Here is a 17,725-nt window from a genome sequence, read left to right on the forward strand (position 1 = left end):
AGCGAGCTGCTTGCTGCCGAGCATCCAGGGCCACGATGGTGCCCATCACCCTGCTCCTGGGGTGCCGGTGGGAGGGAGCAGGAGGGATGGAGCTGGTGGTGGGTGCTCCTAGGCACTTACTGCCAGTTGTGCCCAGCTGTTGCTGAAGGGGAACTGTAGTGCCCCCAAAATATGGGCAGCCAGGGAAACCTGCTCTGCACAGCTACAGCCAGATGTTTGTCTGCAGTGGGGAAGCATCTCCTTCCTCCAGCAAAGGAGAATAACCACTTCTGCTGCCTTGTGGGGGGGTTCCACCAGTGCAGCCCTGTGTAGAGCGTCCTCTGACAGGCAGGGCGATGCTCAGGGTGTCTGGCACTGTGGTTTGGGTGCTGCCATGAATGTCCCCAACCCTGGGAGCCTGTCAGCCGGCTGAACCTTCCCCTGGCTCAATGTGTTTCACAATCCTCTTGGACACCAACTCTGTTTTTCCCATGGCAGCCTGGATGGGGGTGCCCCAGGACATGGCCCTTCTCACCCACTGTGGGAGGGGGCACCGCAGCCCCCCACCCATGCCCCTGCACTCCAGGGTGCAGTGGAGGCACGCGTTCCCCATTACGCCTGCCCCGTGATGTGACAAGGGTCCCCTGGCTGGACCCTCCGGTTGAGAATTAGGGCAAACACAAGGAAAACATACAGGATCTGGTGGGGGCTTTTCTTTTGGTTTTTGGTTTTGGTTGTTTTTTCTTCTGGGAGGCCCTTTTCCGAACCCCGTGCTCTTGAGGACGGTTTGGAGTTATTCACCACGTGCTTGCTGGGCCACCAGTGCTCGGTGGCTTCTCCCAGCCATTCCCTGCCCAACAGCACTGCCTGTCTGCTACTTCCAGCCCGCAGCTGGAGGCGTGGACAGCGAGCCTGCGTGTTCCTTCTTACAGAAAAACTTTTTCTTCAGCCATCTCTACAGGGTCACTGCCTTTTTTTTTTTCTTTTTTTTTTTCAATTTTTTAAAAATACCTGGCAAATAGGCAGAGACGGTGGCATCGCGCCACTTTCTGAACCCCACTCTTTCCCAGAAACCCTTTGTTCCGCTCCGCAGAACGCTCCGGTGTGCTGCTCTATTGATTTTATTTGTGTTCTTGCGTTCTGGGAAAAGCTGGGTGAGCCAGCAGGTTTCTGGTAATGGGAAGGGGCTTTGTGCTGCCCACCCAGATGCGGGGCATTGCCTTGGCCCGGGCTCTGGACCGCTTCAGTGCAGGTGACCTGCATTCCTTGGCAGCATAACACAAACTCCTTGCAAGGGGCAGAGAACGCAGCTACAGGGGAGGCTTCACCCTTGGCCTCTGCCTTTGCCACCCCAGCGCTGGGGAGGCTCAGGAGGCTCAGGAGAGCTCGGGTGCCAGGTCAGAGCCTGTGCCTGGCTGCTCCACAGCCATCTCACGGGATAGTAGCCACATAGGGCTGGGAGAAACCTGGAGAGGCCATCCCTAGATCGACTCCTGCATCAGCCCTGAATGACCCCGCTGGCGCTGGACATCTCACCACGGCTCCCAGGCGCCGCTGGGCTCACAGGGAGTCCTAATGTGTAGCCTGAATCTCTGCTGAAATCCAGGCTTGTTATTTCTCCTCTCCTCATCAGATGCTGGGAGCGCATTCATAACGCCCTGCAACACCCTCCTGTGTGTTTGCAGACCTGCTGTGTCCAGAGTAAAATCCCGCAGGCTCTGCCAGCTGCTCCACCTGTACCTGGACGGGTAAGGCAGGCGGCTGGGCCCAAACTCTGGCCTTGGGCTTTGCTGCCTTCAAACACTGGGTGTCTTGCTTCACAAGTGTGTTAAGAGCAAACATCCTGGGCAGCTTGGTTTTAAAATAAATAAATAGTAGCAGTAACAGCAACGCCCCCGAACAACGTTGCTCAGGCTGTGATTCACCCTTTCCTGCGATCTTACTCTCTAGCCTGCCTTCCCACGACTGATTTTTCATACCTAAGAGCAAAATCCTGCACCTTCCAGAATTACATCCTCCTTTCTTTTCCGTCTCTTTTTTTTTTTATCTGTTTGACAAATCTCCAGCGCATCCCCTTGGGGTGGTCTCAGCCGTGTATTCATTAAGCACCCTGTCCCCAGCTTCCCTCTCCATTAGTGAGCTAATGATGGAGCTGCGGAAAACAGCGTCTCTCCTTCCACTGCCACAGGGAACAGCCCATAATGAGTGAGAACAATTTTGCCCCGTGTTCTGCAGCCACCTTGCAGGCTGAGTTAATCTCTAATTTCCTTATTCTTTCATTGGAAATGACACTGTCTCTCTTGCCAAAAACCTAACTAGAGAAATGCAATCCCTCAGGGGCCTGTTACCCTATTGCAAAAGAAAATTTATTTGGAGTAACGTGAATCATTCTCGTTATCTATCGCCCTGCCAGTTTCTAGGTGCTCTGCATCCCCTTTCCCAAGCTGTCCTGGGACACCACGGGGGCCACCTCCAGATCCGATGCCCGGAACAGCCACCTGCCTTGGGGGAAACAACCCTGGGTCGTGTCCGGAAGGTTAGGAAATATTTGGAGTCCTGGTTTTGACCCCATAGGCAGAGGAAAGGTCACTGGCCTGTTGGGACAATCGGGTGAAGGTCTTCCTTTGGAGGGCAGGTGGGGCTGTTTGGGCCATGGGTGTTGAGGACAGGGAGTCCACGGCCACTTTGCACCCGTGGGGTCCCCGCCCTCCACACCCGTGGCATCCCGACTTTCAACACGCCGGGTCCCCAGCACTTGTGGTGAAGTGGCACCAGGTGGCAGCAAGGGACCAGCGTGGGGAGATGCTGCAGCACCCTGAGGGGAGCGGAGCGGAGCCCTGATGCTGCACAGCCCCACCTCCAGCCTGCACCCAGCGCAGCCCAGCACCCCACCCGGGTTCTGCTCCGTGCTTCGGGCCGGTGCTTGGACAGAGTCCGTACGTCCCCAGCCCATGTGTCACGCGTCCAAGGGCAGAGCCCAGCAATCCCATCGTGTGTCTCGAGAGCTGCGTGCTCTTGGGGTCAAATTCTCCCCTTCCATAAGATGTCCAGACTTCGAAGTTTAAGGGCAAGTCACTCCTTAAAGGAGTTAAATCATTAACTTGTTTTGCAAGAGCCCTGATTTGGCCTGCTCTGTGCTCCTGGGGATGCTGTCACCTGCTCGTAAAGGCGGTTCCTGAGCTCTGGCTCAGAGCAGGGATGGCATGAGGGATGCGAGAGGAGAAAACTGAGGGGTGCTGGCCTGGAGCACCACAGCCAGGAGCGATGTCAGTGCATGCACCCCATTCCCTGGCAGGGCTGGAGGAGATGGGGGCTGTGCAGCATTTGGGATCAAGCCCCCTGTACCCCTGGAGAAGCGATGTCTGGAATCTCCCTGCAGTGTTGGGAGCTCCCGACCTGGATTCGGTTAGCCAGAGAGGCACCCGGTCACAGGCTGCCTGGAAATGTCACCTGTCCCGCTGCCTGACCGCGGGTCTCGCTTTGCAGGAAGCCCGAGCAGGCGGCTCTGGGTGGGGGTTAGCGCAGCGCTGGCGCAGAGCAAATGGGATCAGCAGCCTCTTCCTGTTGTGCAACTGCTGTGCAGCCCACAGAGGGAATTTTTGGGAGATTTGTCAGGGCTTTTGTGTTTCCAGATAATGTTTATTTGCTTGTTTTGGGTCTTGCTTCCACGAACAAGAGAGGGAGTACAAACCTTCCCAAGTCTTCCGTGAAGCGCCGTGTCCCACTCTGGGGGGGCCTCTGTCCCACCCCAGCATCCCTTGCCCACCCAGCCTCAGCTTCCCCCAGGCACAGCTCCCAGCTCCTGCTGGCTCTGGAGCTGGGATTCTGGCACAAACATTATTTACAGTTTCGCCTGGCAGCCTGCACGTGTTTGGGCCCTTATGTAATAGTTCAGCCAGGGTACAAGCCCGTTCATCCGTCCCTTGACTGTGTGGGGGGCTCTGGGCTTCGGGTACCGACATCCCCACCCCAGACCTTGCGCTGGGGGCAAAGGACGGCTGAGCTCATCCCACTTGTGTGCAGGGCCCCGGGTGAGCTCTGCCCATGGGGCTTCGGGCTCCTGGCCAGCTGTGGCTGAGACGCGAGCTCCCCTCTGCTCCAAAAACTGCTGCTTTCCCGTTCCCCAGTTCCAGCTTGGTCCTCTCCTGATTGATCCTGGGGTGCAGCTGGGGCCAGGAGTACGGTGTGCAGCTGTGTGCTCTGACCAGCATCTTCTAGCAAGACCCATTGTTACTTGATTTCTAGCATTTTGGCTGCACATGCCCATGACCTCACTGCATTTCTGTCTGTGGGTCCTGGAGCAAACGCGGGGCTGCAGGCGCATGTCGGGGCAGGAGAGCTGCCTGCCCTGGGGAATCGGGCTTCCACCCATGGTGTACAGGGGGTGAAAGACAGGGAAAAGTTGGAAAAGCTAAGGTGGGTGCCAGAGCATGAGGTGTGCAAGCAACACAGGTTGTCCGTGGTTCAGCAGGCATTGGGGCACGGGCAGCACTTGGAGAAAGAAACCCTGGGAGAAGCTACTAATGCTGGCGGGATCCTGGTGCCCACTGGTGTCCTCACCCTTGCGGGATGAAGCCCCGCTGCTCGTGGTGCAGTTGGCACATGTGCCAGGCCCCGGGGTGCACCGCTCTGTCAGCAGCGGGGTGCAGGCAGCTCTCTCCCCATCTCTAGGTGCTCAGGATGGTGGCAGGAGCAGGGTGGTCTCTCTGTGTGCCAGGTACCATGGTGGCATAAACAGCAGCCCCCCAGAGCAGCCCACACATAGCTGGGTGGGGGGGAGGGCTATGGGATGGGGTGGGTGTTCCCCTCTGGCTCTTGCTTTTGGGTGGGCACTGTAGGGAAGAGTGTGGTCCCCCCCACTGCAGCGATGGTCCACCAGCAAAAGGCAGTCGGCTCATGAAAGGTGTCTGGGGTTGGGGAGGGAGGTGGTGGGTCAGATGAAGCAGGGAGCATCCACCTGCAGAAAATGCCTCTGCTTTTTCAGGCTGTGGTTTCAGCTCATCCCCAAAGCTCCCAGGAGCGAGGTGACCGTACTCTCGCACTGGATACTCTAGAAACCAAGCACTTGTCACTTGACTGCACTGCGGCCCGAGACGCTGTTCTCGGTGGGTTTGCCTTTAACTGAGCGAGGCGCCTGCCAAAAGAGCAGCTCGGGATCAGCTCCAGCTTTCCCGGGCATGATCCCGTGCCAGGCATAGGCAGAGGGAGGCCAGCATCTTGCCCTGCTGACCGAGGAAGCCTGGCATGCCAAAGGCCGCCGAGGGCTGGCGGGCGGCGTGCCCAGGCAGCGCCCTCCTGCCCGCTCTGAGCTGCGCAGGCAGGACCGTGTGTTTAAAACCTCGTGTGTTGGCACTGGGGTTGTGGGTCGCTCCCATAACCTGGAATGTTGCTGGCTGTGCCAGCGGGTTCAGCCGGAGTTGTTCATGTTGTTCCAAGAAACTAAGGGATATCTCAGAAAAGGGGGCAAATGCCTGATGCTCCCTGATGCTGGCCGCAGCATCGTCAGCCAGCCCCTGGGGTGGGAGCATCACCCTGCTCCAGGGAGGGCAAGCCTTCAGGGAGACGAGCATGAAGATGTAGGGGGCACTGGGAAGCGCCAGCCTCTCGCCAGCAGTGCTGGGAGGGACTGGAAGAGACACAGAAACCTTCGTACAGTCCCAGATGCTTTTTCCCCATTATAAAGAGCACAGAAAGCTTTCTTGATAAGAGCTGTAAATCAAACCACAGGAGTGGTTCTCCTGGGATGTGTCCTCACATCCCAGACAGCAGGGATGGGATGTGACACTGGTGTTCCTCTGTGGTCCGGTCATGGCCAAAGCTCCTCCCATCCTACTGGGCCGCAGCTGGCGTCCCCGCCCCTAATGCTTGGAGGAACAGAAGCTGGTGGGTGGGGGGAGCAGGGCCTCTCTGGTCCTCTCTCAGATACCAGGAGCAATGAGGTTCTTGTAGCTCCTTTAGGGAAATCAGGAGCAGTTTATCTAAGGTCTAGTCATCAGGGGGTGGGGGTCACTCTCCAGGACAACGCATTACCTCAGCTGGAGTGACACCCCCGCTTTGTTGCCAGTGGCAGCCAGTTGCGCATTTCCAGGCTCCATGCAACCTCCCATTCTTCATGATCCCCATGTCCTTCAGTAATCTGCCCCAGGTTATTTGTGGGTCCTGTGCAGGTCCACCCAAAAGTTGGCACTGGACCTCCGCTCTACTGCAGCCCTGCCAGCGCCACCTCTGCGCAGCCAAATTTTGGCCATTAAAGCCTGTCTGAGCACTTGCAAAGCAATCTGGCTGTTGTATGCTCAGCTGACTGGTGCTGCTTAGTGTTAAAATTGCACAGAAATTCCCTCTTTAAATTGTATTCACAACAGCTCACTGCTTTACCCCATCTCAGTCGTGGGGCTCACACCATACACAAGTCGCCCACCCAAGGTGCCCGTTGCTGAAATCGTTTTAGATGTGGTCAAACCCAGTCACATTATCATCTCTGCATCATCAGAAAGGGCATACAAAACCCAAAACTAAATATAAGATATGACATCATTACAGGTGCTTGGCCTCTTTGGGATGAGTGTGGGCACACCTGGCCCAATCTGGGGCATCCTCACACCTCTCCCAGAGCCCGTCCCACCACGAGCCTGTGCCCCCAGGGTTCATGCAGGGAGCTGAAGTGAAGGGGAAATGCAGCAGTGAGAAGGCTGTCCCCTCTCCCTCCCGAAGCCATGGTTTCACCAGAGTGTTTTGGGGGAGCGCACGGCAGCTCTGTGAGTTCTCCTGTTGGGAAAAGCCTCCCGGCGCCGCTGGTTTGGTTTCTGTGGTGGCTCCCTCTGCTAAATGTCTCATTACGAGGTGAGTTAGCGTTTTCTGGTATTTTTAGATGCCACTCAGCAGAGCAAACACAAGTGCTTGGGACTTTATAATTAAAGCCAGCATTTTGGCAGTCAGATGTTGCCGAGCTGGAGCTCTTGGTTTGAAACCTCCTTCCCGCAGAAGGATGCGCGATGCCAGAGCCACATCCCGGTGAGGGCACGGCCGTGACGGGAGGGAGAGAGTCCCTGTGGGTACCTGTGTGCTCTGCCAGGAGGGATGGAGGACTCAGGGGTCAAAGCTGGGGTGGGCTCCATTTTTTTTTTGAGGCCTGTGAATCTGGAGCCACTCATCCTGGTGCACCAGACATGACCCAACAGGTTGGGCAGAGCCTGCATGAGCCAGCAAAGCCTTCCTCCTTCACAGGCCGAGAGAGAAACCTGAAATAACCTCGTTATCTTCTGCTTGATCCAAGTCAACATCAGCCCCAGCTATAAATAGCCATGTGTGTGTCCAGGTGGATCAACGCTGGGAGAAGGGCTGTCCATAGAGGCTGTGAGGGTGGGTTGCAGGGGACAGGGGCTCAGTGGAGTCACTGTCCCCTGAGGGGGCTGACCCCACTGCAGGGGTCTCTGCACCAGGCTGCAAAGACGCTGCTTTGCCCCCGCCGAGATGCTCGCTGTGCTGGGAGGGCTGTGCCCCCAAGTTTACCACTTGCTGATAGGTGAGGAGGTTCGGTCCCATTGCAAAACAGGTCCCAAAAATAGTCTAGTGTGAGCACTGAATAAACATCACCCCACACGCCCTTGCTGACACAGGGCCACATGCAACTTGTCACCTGAAAATCCCCTGCGCGATTAGGGGGGTCTGCTATCTTGCATCGGTTTGAGCCGTGGGGGTCCCACGTGGCCTCATCCTGCCCGTGGTCTCACCCTGTGCTGCCAAGCCACACCACACCACTCAGGGCTTGCTGCAGCCCCCATGATGGCTGAGAGTGGGCTGCCGGCACCCTCTAATTTAATACCTGCACCCCAGGTTTGGCTGCTCCACTGTGCCAGCCCCCCCAGGGATGCATGCCTCCTCCCAGCTGCCAAACTCAGAGGAAGCTTTGGGATGGGGGCAGCAGATGAAACCGCTCCTCTCAGGAGAGAGCAGTGGGGCCAGGTGGGTCAGTGGAGAGGAGGAAGCAGCCGGCTGGGAAGTGGGAATGGGAACCCACGCTGCTCCTTGCAGGTTAAGGAGGAATTACTGCACTGGTTAATCCCTTCGCTCAGACACTGGCAACGGCCAAACGGGAACAAATCCCTGCTTTGCCAAACGTGCGTGCATTCATGCTGGGAATGGGCTGCTGTCCCCTCACAGCATGGCCACCGGTCTTTGTCCCCATCACCAGGAAGCAATGCCAAACCAGTGCGTATCACACGGGTCCCAGCACTGTCTCCTCTGGCCTGGCTGGAGGATGCCCACTGGCTGCGGCTCTGCCCGGCTGTTCTGGGCTGGGAAACCGCTGCAGTGGCACACCGGGTGGGGGAAATGATGCGGGGATCCACAGCGTGCCCGTGGGAGCCTGGCCCTCGTCCCGGCATCAGCAGGCACAGGCGGCCGTGGGACAGGAGGGACCTGGGGCAACCTGGCACTGCAGCATCTGCCCGGTAGTGGGTTTGGAAACTGGTGCTGCTGTCGGGGTGAGCCCCCAGCCGGGGACTGTTTGGGGCTCGGTGGCACCAGCAGCCCCTTGCAGTGGGGCTGGGGCTGTGCTGGCTTTGCCGCTGAACCCGGGTGGGGAGCCCACGGCGTCCCCCATGCCTCGCGCTGGGCCCCGGCCAGTGCCCTTGCGCTGGCTTCTCCAAGCACTGAAATTAGCCACCGACATCAAAGAGGAGCGGGAAAAAAAAAAAGAGAGAGGTAGAGGCTTTGTTTACTTGAACCAAAATAATTTGTGGCAACGCATCTTCCTCCAAGGCAAACAGAGCAGGAGCCTGTCTGAGCTAATTTGGGAAACTGAAAGGGTGTTAAATAAAAACATGAACCTGTAACAGGGAAACAACTGGTTTCCTGCGCTAAAATAGAGCTGCAGACGCCGGTCAGCTTGATTTGGAGAAGCTGGGGAAGGGCAGGGAAGGTGGGGTGAAGTCCGGGGCAGCGGGACGCTGCGTGGAGGCACACCTGCTGCATGCCAGCGCAGGGCAATAAACCGAAACATCACCCCGTGCCGAGCCCTGTGCCAGCAGCCAGGGCCGGCCTGTGGCCCCCGTGGGCAGGGCTGGGGTGCCTGCGTGCGTGGGGTCTGCTTGTGTTTGTATACAAGGGTTTGTGATATATACACACACACACACATATGTGCGTGCGTGTCTGTGTCTGCCTGCTTTGCTTGAGGCTCAGGCTGGGGACCCAAACAACCCCCAGGAGCTAATGTGCATGGCCAGGATTGCAGGAAGTGAAGTGTCCCCTCCTATCATCTCACCGCTTGCAGGACCCCAAATGGCTGCTGATGTCCCCAGCACGGGCACTGGCCCTGGAAGGATGCATCACTGCCCTTGGCAGCTGTGACTCCAGGGTCAGCGCACCCGGGGGACACCCTCGCAAAGGCTGCGTAAGGGTGCGGGGCGGCAGCACCCCCGGCCTGGCAGCAGACGTGCCCTGGGGAGGGGTCCGGGTGCTGCTGCGGGATGTCCCTGTCCACCGCATTTCTGCTGCAGCTCCTCTGCGCGCACCGGGCAGCCGGGGGAAGCCCCAGGCTGGGAAATGCCACTGCGTGACGCAGAGCGGGCAGCCGAGCCAAAGCAGAGGTGACTGCGGGTCCCCACGCTGCTGGGCGAGGTGGCAGCAATCACCACCTCCCGTGGGTGCTGAGCATCACCGCGCAGCTACCGAAAGGCCTCTGGTACGTCACCACATCACCAGCACCTGCTGTCTGCAGAGGTGTGACTGCAGGGAGCTGGATAAGAAAACCAGCTGCTTTTATGAGCACAGTGGTGTGTGTTTGGGCAACGGGGAGGAGAGGGTGCGTACATGTGACATTCGGACCTGGTGTGGGAATAGCACAGGCTGTCCTGGGCTGCAAAGACAACCCATTCTGGTGGGTTTTCATGTGCTCCAGGAGGGACCTGGGAAACACCCCCAGTGTCAAGCACATGAAGAGGGACTCCCCAGCACTGCAAAACGCTGAAGGAAGCCCTCCACAGTGCATTGGAGGAGGTGGGATGCCCATCGCTTCTCCTGGAGCAGGATGGGGATGGATGACTGGCCGGTGGGTTTGCTGGGGGCTGCACCCCGCAGCTGCAGGAATGTTCTCTGTCAGGGAGAGCACTCTGCCCAGCTCCAGCCCTGCTGCAGCTTTCCTGTGGCCAAAAGCAATTAAAAAGTTGCCCATGGAGTCAGGCGCTTAATAACAGCACCTAGCCTCTCCTCCACAACCTCCTGGGACGTGAGCACGGTCCTGCCTGTGGTGTGTGGCTATCAGCAGGACTAAATGACCTGTGATGGGGAGGCACCGAGGTCCCAGATGCAAGGGGCCACAGAAATCCCATGTCAGTAGCACTGGGAATTGTTTTCCTCCAAAGTTTTCCTGAATCAAAGAACTGAGCTTTGGCTGTGCAGGGACGTGGGTTCGGCTGGTGGAAGGGTTCTGAGCAGTGAAGGATGCATGTTCCCAGGAAGGGACGGACTTCAGCCCTGTTTTTTCAAGCAGAAATGTGCTGCCTCGCCGGCTGCCTTCTCACTTTCTCACCCACTCAGGGTTTTGTAACTTGGCATAGTTCAGCTTCACCGCCCCACCTGCTCTCCGCGAAGGGGGCAAAGTCCCATCCTGCAGAAAGGGATTAGTTGCTCATCAGTATTTTTAGCTAGCAAAGCCTGAAATTATCTGGAATTGGGACAAAGGGGAACGCGGTGTCGGGGAGGTCAGAACGGCAGGGGCAGCTGGCTGAACTGGGCTCCTGGGCAAGTGCCCAGCTGGAGCTGCAGGAGCGAATACCAAGGGAAACCAGTGCATGTCCGAAATCCAAAGCAAACAGAGCCGCCCACACCCTGAAACCTGCACCACCACTAACGATGGGGCCAGCAAGGCTCCCGGGGCCACTGGCACAGGTTGGTACTCCAAAGAAAGCCCATGTGCATCAATTTGTGCCAGCTTCTTAAAATAACCAGAGAGCAAGCATGTTTAGTGCAACCAAAGGCAGTTTCTCTTTGGCATGATCCCAAAGCGGAGGGCTCCAGGAGAGCCATGCTGGCTGAGCCGCAGCATCTCCTCACCCATCTCACCACGGACCAAGACATTTTGCAAGGCTGAGCCGCACACACCGCTCTGATGGCTGCCCGATGCCACCCCGACCTTCTCACCTGGGGCAAATGTAGGCTGATGTCATCGTTAATGATACCACACATGGGTTTTCCTCCCCGAGGGTGTTTCTTTAATTGAAAAATTGGGCTGAGGAGAGACCTTCCATCAAGTGCAGTTAATTGGTGACAGGAGCAGGGAGTTTGTGGGATGCCAGCCCTGATGTAGGAAGGGAGGGAGGGAGCCAGGGTAATTCAGCACTCCCTTCCCATCCAGGTAAATTGGCAACACTTTAAAAAGAAAAAGAGGATGATGATGCTGGCTGTGCTCTGAGAGAGCCTCTTGAGAGCTGAGTCATGGTGTAACTGGGCCGGGAGATGTTGCAGCTGGAGGCAAGTAACAGGGAACGGGTAGGGGACAGTGTGGGGACATGGCAGAGGGAGCTGCTGGGCTGGTGAGGGACTGCTGAGCCCACAAAACACTGCTCTGGCACTGCCTGGCCTCCAAGCAGGGCTCTTCCCTGCTGCAAGTGCCAGCTGCCCAGCAGTGGGGCTGAGCAGGATGAGCCTGTGGCCACCCCTGGGAATCCCCTCAGTGCTCCGGTGCAAACCCCCAGCTGGGTGCCAGCCCTGCTCCCTATCCCTTGGACTGCCCTCGTGTCCCCATTTGCCTCTGACCAGTAACTGCCCCTGCATGGGGACCTGCCCTGCCCTGCGTGCCAGGCTGCCAGTGAGCGGGGAGCACCCACGGTGGCACAGAGCCGTGCCAGGCGCTCAGCTGTAGGAGCAGTTTTGCAGTACATGAGCCCTGCTGCTCCTCTCTGGGTGCGCAGACCCCAAGAGCCCCTGGGATGTGAGGGGGACCAGATGGCAGGGCAGCCCCTCTCCGTGCCCTCTCTGAGCAGCGTGGCTGCCTGTCCCAGTCCTGTCATGTGCTGGTGTCACCTGGCAGAGAGGGAGACAGCGTGGATCCCTGGAGGGATGGCAAAGCTGTGGGCATCCCGGGAAGAACACACTGCAGGGCTTGTCCAGGGCAGTTACTGCAGCTGGCGGTGCCAGGGCTTGTACTGGCTGGCATGGCTCCATGACCGGCAAAGAGCTGACGGCAGCAGTTGGGGCGATGATCGCTGCTGCAGACCCTGAGAGGAGCCTTCCTCAGTGCAGGGTGTGAGGGGGACCACGCAGGACCAGGCTGCCCAATAGGCCCAAGGGACAGCGATGCATCCGGAGAAGGAGCTGGCGTAACCCAGAGCTGCTGCCAGGATGGCGTGGCTCAGCCATTCCCGGGACAGAGGACCTGGGGCTGGCAAGTCTCTCGGGGAAGCCATCCACTGGCTCCAGCGTCAGACAGCTGCGGAGGGGGAGCATCAGTGCAGGGCTTTTTCCTGGAAAATCATGAAGTGTTTGACTCAAGTCATTCCCCAGGGGACATGAGCACAGCCTGGTCCCTGCTGAGCTGCGCGGCAAGGAGGTGATGGCACATCTGTCAAGGTCACCCCCTGCGTGACATTGTTGCTTCGCGTGGCATCAGCACAGGGGGACGCCTCACAAACCACGATTGAATGGCCCCTGCCGCCCGCTGCCGGCACGCAGGATCGTGCACTGGGAGCAGCCATGAGCGTGCCCAGCCAGAGGGAAGAGGTTTTGGGTTTTGCTGCGTGCGTCACCAGCCCAGGGGGTGACTTCTCTGTGGCTTCTCCCCAGCATGCTGGCAGATGACAGCCAATTTTGCCTGTCCCCCCTGCTGTGCCCTGGCCACTGAGGCTGGTGGTGGCTGCTGCGGGAGCCCAGGCTGGGCCGCTCTGTGCCTTGCTCCTCTCTGGATTTCTCCCTGTGTGGTTTCTGCAGAGGGTTGAAGGCTTTGAGTGGCTGAAACCGGCAGAGTCAAACCCAGAACTTGTCCTGCCCAGCTGGGCTGCGCGTAGAAGTGACAGTGGGGACGTGGGCAGTTGCCTCCTCCCGTCTGCAAGAGCTCTTGCTGCTGGGCCGGGAAAGGTTCACTTCGCCAGGTGTATTATAATCTATTAATTAGGTAATAGACACCATTGGTCGAGGTTTGGGTTTCACCCGCTGCGGTGTCAAACGGAGGCCAGGCTCTCAGCTTGTCCCCTGCCCTCATTAAAGGCTGCGCTCCCCGCAGCCGTCGCTCGGGCGGTGAGGGCAGCGCTGCTGCCTGCCCTGTCCCCATGCTCGGCGTGGGCACGCGTTGGTACGGCCATTTGTGGTGCAGAAGCTTCTCCTCAGGTCTCAGGGATGGGAAAGGATCATGGAGGGTCTCCAGGACATCCCCCAGGATCTGAGGTTGAGGCATGGGGGACTGCATGGAGGTCGGGGTGACCTTGGCATCACCCCATGCCCAGGGTGCTGCCAGCCAAGAGAGACAGCGTGTGCTGCCGGCTGGCATGGCAGCGGGGTTGCAGTGCTGGCCGTGGACCATTCCTGTTCCCAGCACGCCCACGGCTATTTTTACAGCCCAGAAACATTGTGCTCCCGATGCCATCGGTTAGCAAAGGTACTGGGATGGATCAGATGAACAAGAGCAGCTTCCTCATGACCTGGAAAGGTGCAGGGAGCCAAGGGCTGGTGCTGTGGGGCTCTGAGGACCCCAGACTTCGTTAGCTGTTGGGGACCCAGGGGCTGTACCCAGAGCAGGGGTGACGTGCAGCCAGGCTGCCACTGGGATGCACTTCCAGCCTGGATGGAGGAGAGCCGGCTGCCCCGGGAGAGCTCGCTGCATTGCTGCTGGCACGTCTGCTCGCCGCTGCATCTCCCCTCTTCTATTTTAATTGACTTTTCTCGTTTGCTGCATTGCTATTTTGTTCTGAAAGAGCTTTAGATCTTTTTACATCAGACCCACAGGGAGGAAGCAGGGCCACCCCTCCGCTCTCCCTGCTCCCTGGCGTGAGGAGGCCTTTCTTCTCCCCCTTTATTTTAGTGCTTTGATGTCCTTATAATTTATTTTTGCAGCAGAGTTGTTTTCATGATAAAATGGAAATGTTTCCTGTGGGTGGCTTTAAAATGAAAGGCTGAGCAAGGAGGCTAAAAATATCCCTGCATGAGCCGCTGGCTGCCTGAGCCGCTGGGCTGGGCAGGGGCCGCCAGTGCACTGAGCCAGCGAGGGGACCTGGTGGTCCCCAGGGCTGTGACTTCATGGACTCTCACAGATGGTTTATCCTCCTTGCACCAGAGCATGTGAGCTGGTTCACGGGGCGAGCTCTGGGTTGCTTTTCTCTGGAGCAAAGCTTGGTTATGCTGCCTTTGGGGCAGAGACGTCCTCTCTCCTGGTGCGAGCCCTTGTTGGCTGGGTGGGGACAGGGAGAATCTCCACGGGGCCATTACTAATGGCACAGAGCGCATAAGGCAGCAGGGACAGTGCCAGCGAGGGGGTGCTGAGGCCCCCAGCCTCTCCCCACTGCCGCGAAGGAGAAAGCCTGAAGCTGATGAGCAGGATGAAGGCCCTGCCTGGCTGCCAGCCCCAGCCTCTCTCCCCAGGGGTGCACCCAGGGCTGCCTCTGCGGGAGCTGGATGTGTCCTGGGTAGGATGTGGCTGTCAGCCTGTATCCACTGGAAGTGATGCTGCTGGGGAGAGCTCTCCCAGTAATGTCTGTCTTTACATCAACAACTCTCCTGCTAGTGGGAAAGTTCACCCCCATTTACCCTGTTGACTCATCTTCCCTTTCATCTTCTCTCAGATGTAGCTTATTATATGGGGCTATAAATAGGGTTTGCTTCTGATTACTTGTGCCCAACTATTAGCGTTTCTCGCCCAGGCGTGACATGAGCAGATAGCCTCCTGGCAGGGATGCGTAACGCTTCTTTATGGCTGTGGGGATGGGAGTGGGTGAGTGGGCTTGTCTGGGGCTACCTCCTTCTTTTATTTTTGATGGCAATAGCTCTGAGGGTGCCTCTGACTGAATCTCATTACAGCATCCCTTTCTGCTGCTCACTTGCATATCTTCTGTCCTCCAAGTGCTTGACCCCAAAATCCCACTGCCATGTGCCAGCACCCCACTAACGGGCTCCCCCTGTCTTGGGGTAACAGAGCAGGCACCCCGTCCAGGCCATGACCTTGCTCCAGAGTAGCTGTGAGCAGCTGGGCAGCGTGACACCTCCCGGTCCCTGTCCCTGAGGATGGAGACAATGCAGACACTTTGCAACTTGTGCTTCAGTCACATCTCAGCAGGATCCAACCTATTTCTGGAGTGTGGCTTCAGAGCCCTGTAAGTGTGCCAGGGATGGCAGGGAGACCATCGCAGGAGCTTTATTCCCTGCGCAGGGGCTCTCAGGCTGTGATCGAGTGACGAGGAGATGCTGGCCCGGCACAGCAACGCTCCCGAGAGGCGGTGGCGCATCACGCAATGTCGTTTGATATAAATAGATGGGAGGCTGAAACCGAAAGCTGTAATTTCATGCCAGCACGAGACAGGAGCGGGTAAACACAGGTGGCTGCTGCGTCCGCCAAATGAGTCCCTCCTGAAAGGCAGCACAACGACACGACTGGTGTCCCACAAGCGTGGCCCCGTGACACAAATATCCCCAGCATGTCTGCAAGGTGGGGAGTGGGACAAAGGCACCAGCAGAGCCCACAGCCCTGCTGGGGTGGCACTCAGAGCCAGCAGAGCTGATGAGGACCTTCAGCCTCCTCCTCCATCGAAATCCACCCCCGGGAAGTTATGGACATTGAAAACCCCAGCAGGGATTGAGCTGACCCTGACCGTGAGCCCTGCAGCACTGAGGATGCTTACTGGGGTAGCGGTCCCTGCAGAGTTTGGGGTTTGGGGGCTGGTGATGCAGCTCACATCCCCCGAGGTGCGGCAGAGTCAGCCATTTACTTGGAAATTACTCTCAGCTGAAGGCAGGCAGGTTAAATTGCAAATGAAAGTAAAATATTTACAGCATTAAAATTAGTGCTGTGATCTGCTGGGCTGGGAAGCCTTGTGCACCAATTCCTGTGTTGCACAGAAACGTTTGCAAGCTGGCGGCTTTGCCGCACTCCGGTCCTGCCACAGAGAGCGTGGACCTGGCTGCCCTCACTTCCCAGTGCTGCCCTTGAGGGATACCAGTTCCCTGTGTGTTTTTGGTGCCAGTCCACAGTGGGTGAAGGTGCTGGGGTGTACTGCCAGGATTTTAAGGCCAGGAAGAACAATGATCTCCATTTAGTGGATCTGCTCCATAATAGGGACTATTGTGACTCTTGCATTCCTCGGTCACCATTTGGGTGGTTAATTACCCTTGCTCTTAAGTAAACGGATAATTGTGCCTTATTGAAGGGTGGATGTTGAAGAGAAAAAAGACGGGGTATGGGCTCTGCTTCCCTCATTTCCAGCTGCTCCTCCTGGCCCTGCCATGCAGGATGAGGACCGAGGGCTGGTGCCAAGTCGCTTGCATGGGGCTGCGTCTCCAGCCCATGGGCCATCGCTGCAGCTCTGCCCTCAACCTCTTCTGACACTTCAAGGATGCTGTCTCCGTGAATCCGGGGTGATTTTTGATGAATATGTGTGACTCGGTGAATAGGGAATGGATCACTTGCCAGCAGGGCTGGCGTTATCGGCCCGTGTGAGGGAAATGCGATGGGAACAACCAGTATTTATTAAGGAGCTGGCACTGGGAGGGAAGCACCATGGTGAGAGCCCTGGGGAAGCAGCTGGGACCAGAGAGGCTGGGTTTCCTAGCAGATTTAGGCAGCAGCGTTTGGGTGGTGGAAGCAGAAAACCTTATTGCCCTGATTACTGCTGCGCCATGGCTTCTAGTTTTTCTTTGCATCTATGGCCAGAAACTTAATGGTTTTAACATCACGGTTGAGATACTGGAAACTGCTCCAGCGATAAGAAGCCCGTCAGAGTAGGGATCTGTGGGCTCACTTCGTGTTGCCCCCAGTTCTCCATTTCCAAAGATAAGAAAGACAGGAAAATTAAAGAACCATAAACCGTCATTTTGAATAACTTCTCTGTCCACCTAAAATAAAGGGGGAAAAGAGCCTGAGCGTGTTTCCCATCTTCCCTGGGACAGCATACAGCAGCGAGGCTGCCTTGCAGCTGCCCAAGTAGAGATGCAGGATTTTGGATTCTGCAGGCGTGTAAGGAAAACTCTCCTGGATGGGTGCTTGCACATCACACGGGTGCAGTCCAGCTCTGCCTGTGATGCCGATCGGCTGTGGCTCACCCGCATGGCTCCGGCTGTGGCAGGGTGGCACGAGCTCTCCCCCAAGAGCCCCAGATAGGGCTCTGAGGGGGCCACAGCCCTTGCTGAGTGGCACAAAGCGTGTCCCCATGGGGTGATGTGGTAACAGATGACAATAATCCCTGTGAGCTGTCAGCAGAGGCTTCACAAGCAAGCAAGAAGTGAGACTCCTGTTGCTTTTGCGAGGACAGGAAACCCGGCGCGAGTCCTGGCCGGCTTGCTGTGGCTGATGGCACGTGTGCACGCTGCCAGCCTCGTGCCTCCCCACCGGCACGGCACCAAGCTGCCTGTGATGAGGGAACCAAAACCCTGTGGCCAGGAGGATTTTGCAGGCTTTTTCATTAACCTTGGCCCAAATACAGTTTGGTTTAATAATCCCTACACAGATTGCCCAGATCAGGCATTTGCCTCCTCTCTGAGATGACAGAGAGAGAATCATCAGGAATATTTTTTTCAGGTAACTTTTCCACCTCTGTGACCCCACTGACAG

The sequence above is a fragment of the Chlamydotis macqueenii genome, chromosome 10 (genome assembly GCF_036417535.1).
Source record: "Chlamydotis macqueenii isolate bChlMac1 chromosome 10, bChlMac1.mat, whole genome shotgun sequence".
NCBI lineage: Eukaryota > Metazoa > Chordata > Aves > Otidiformes > Otididae > Chlamydotis > Chlamydotis macqueenii.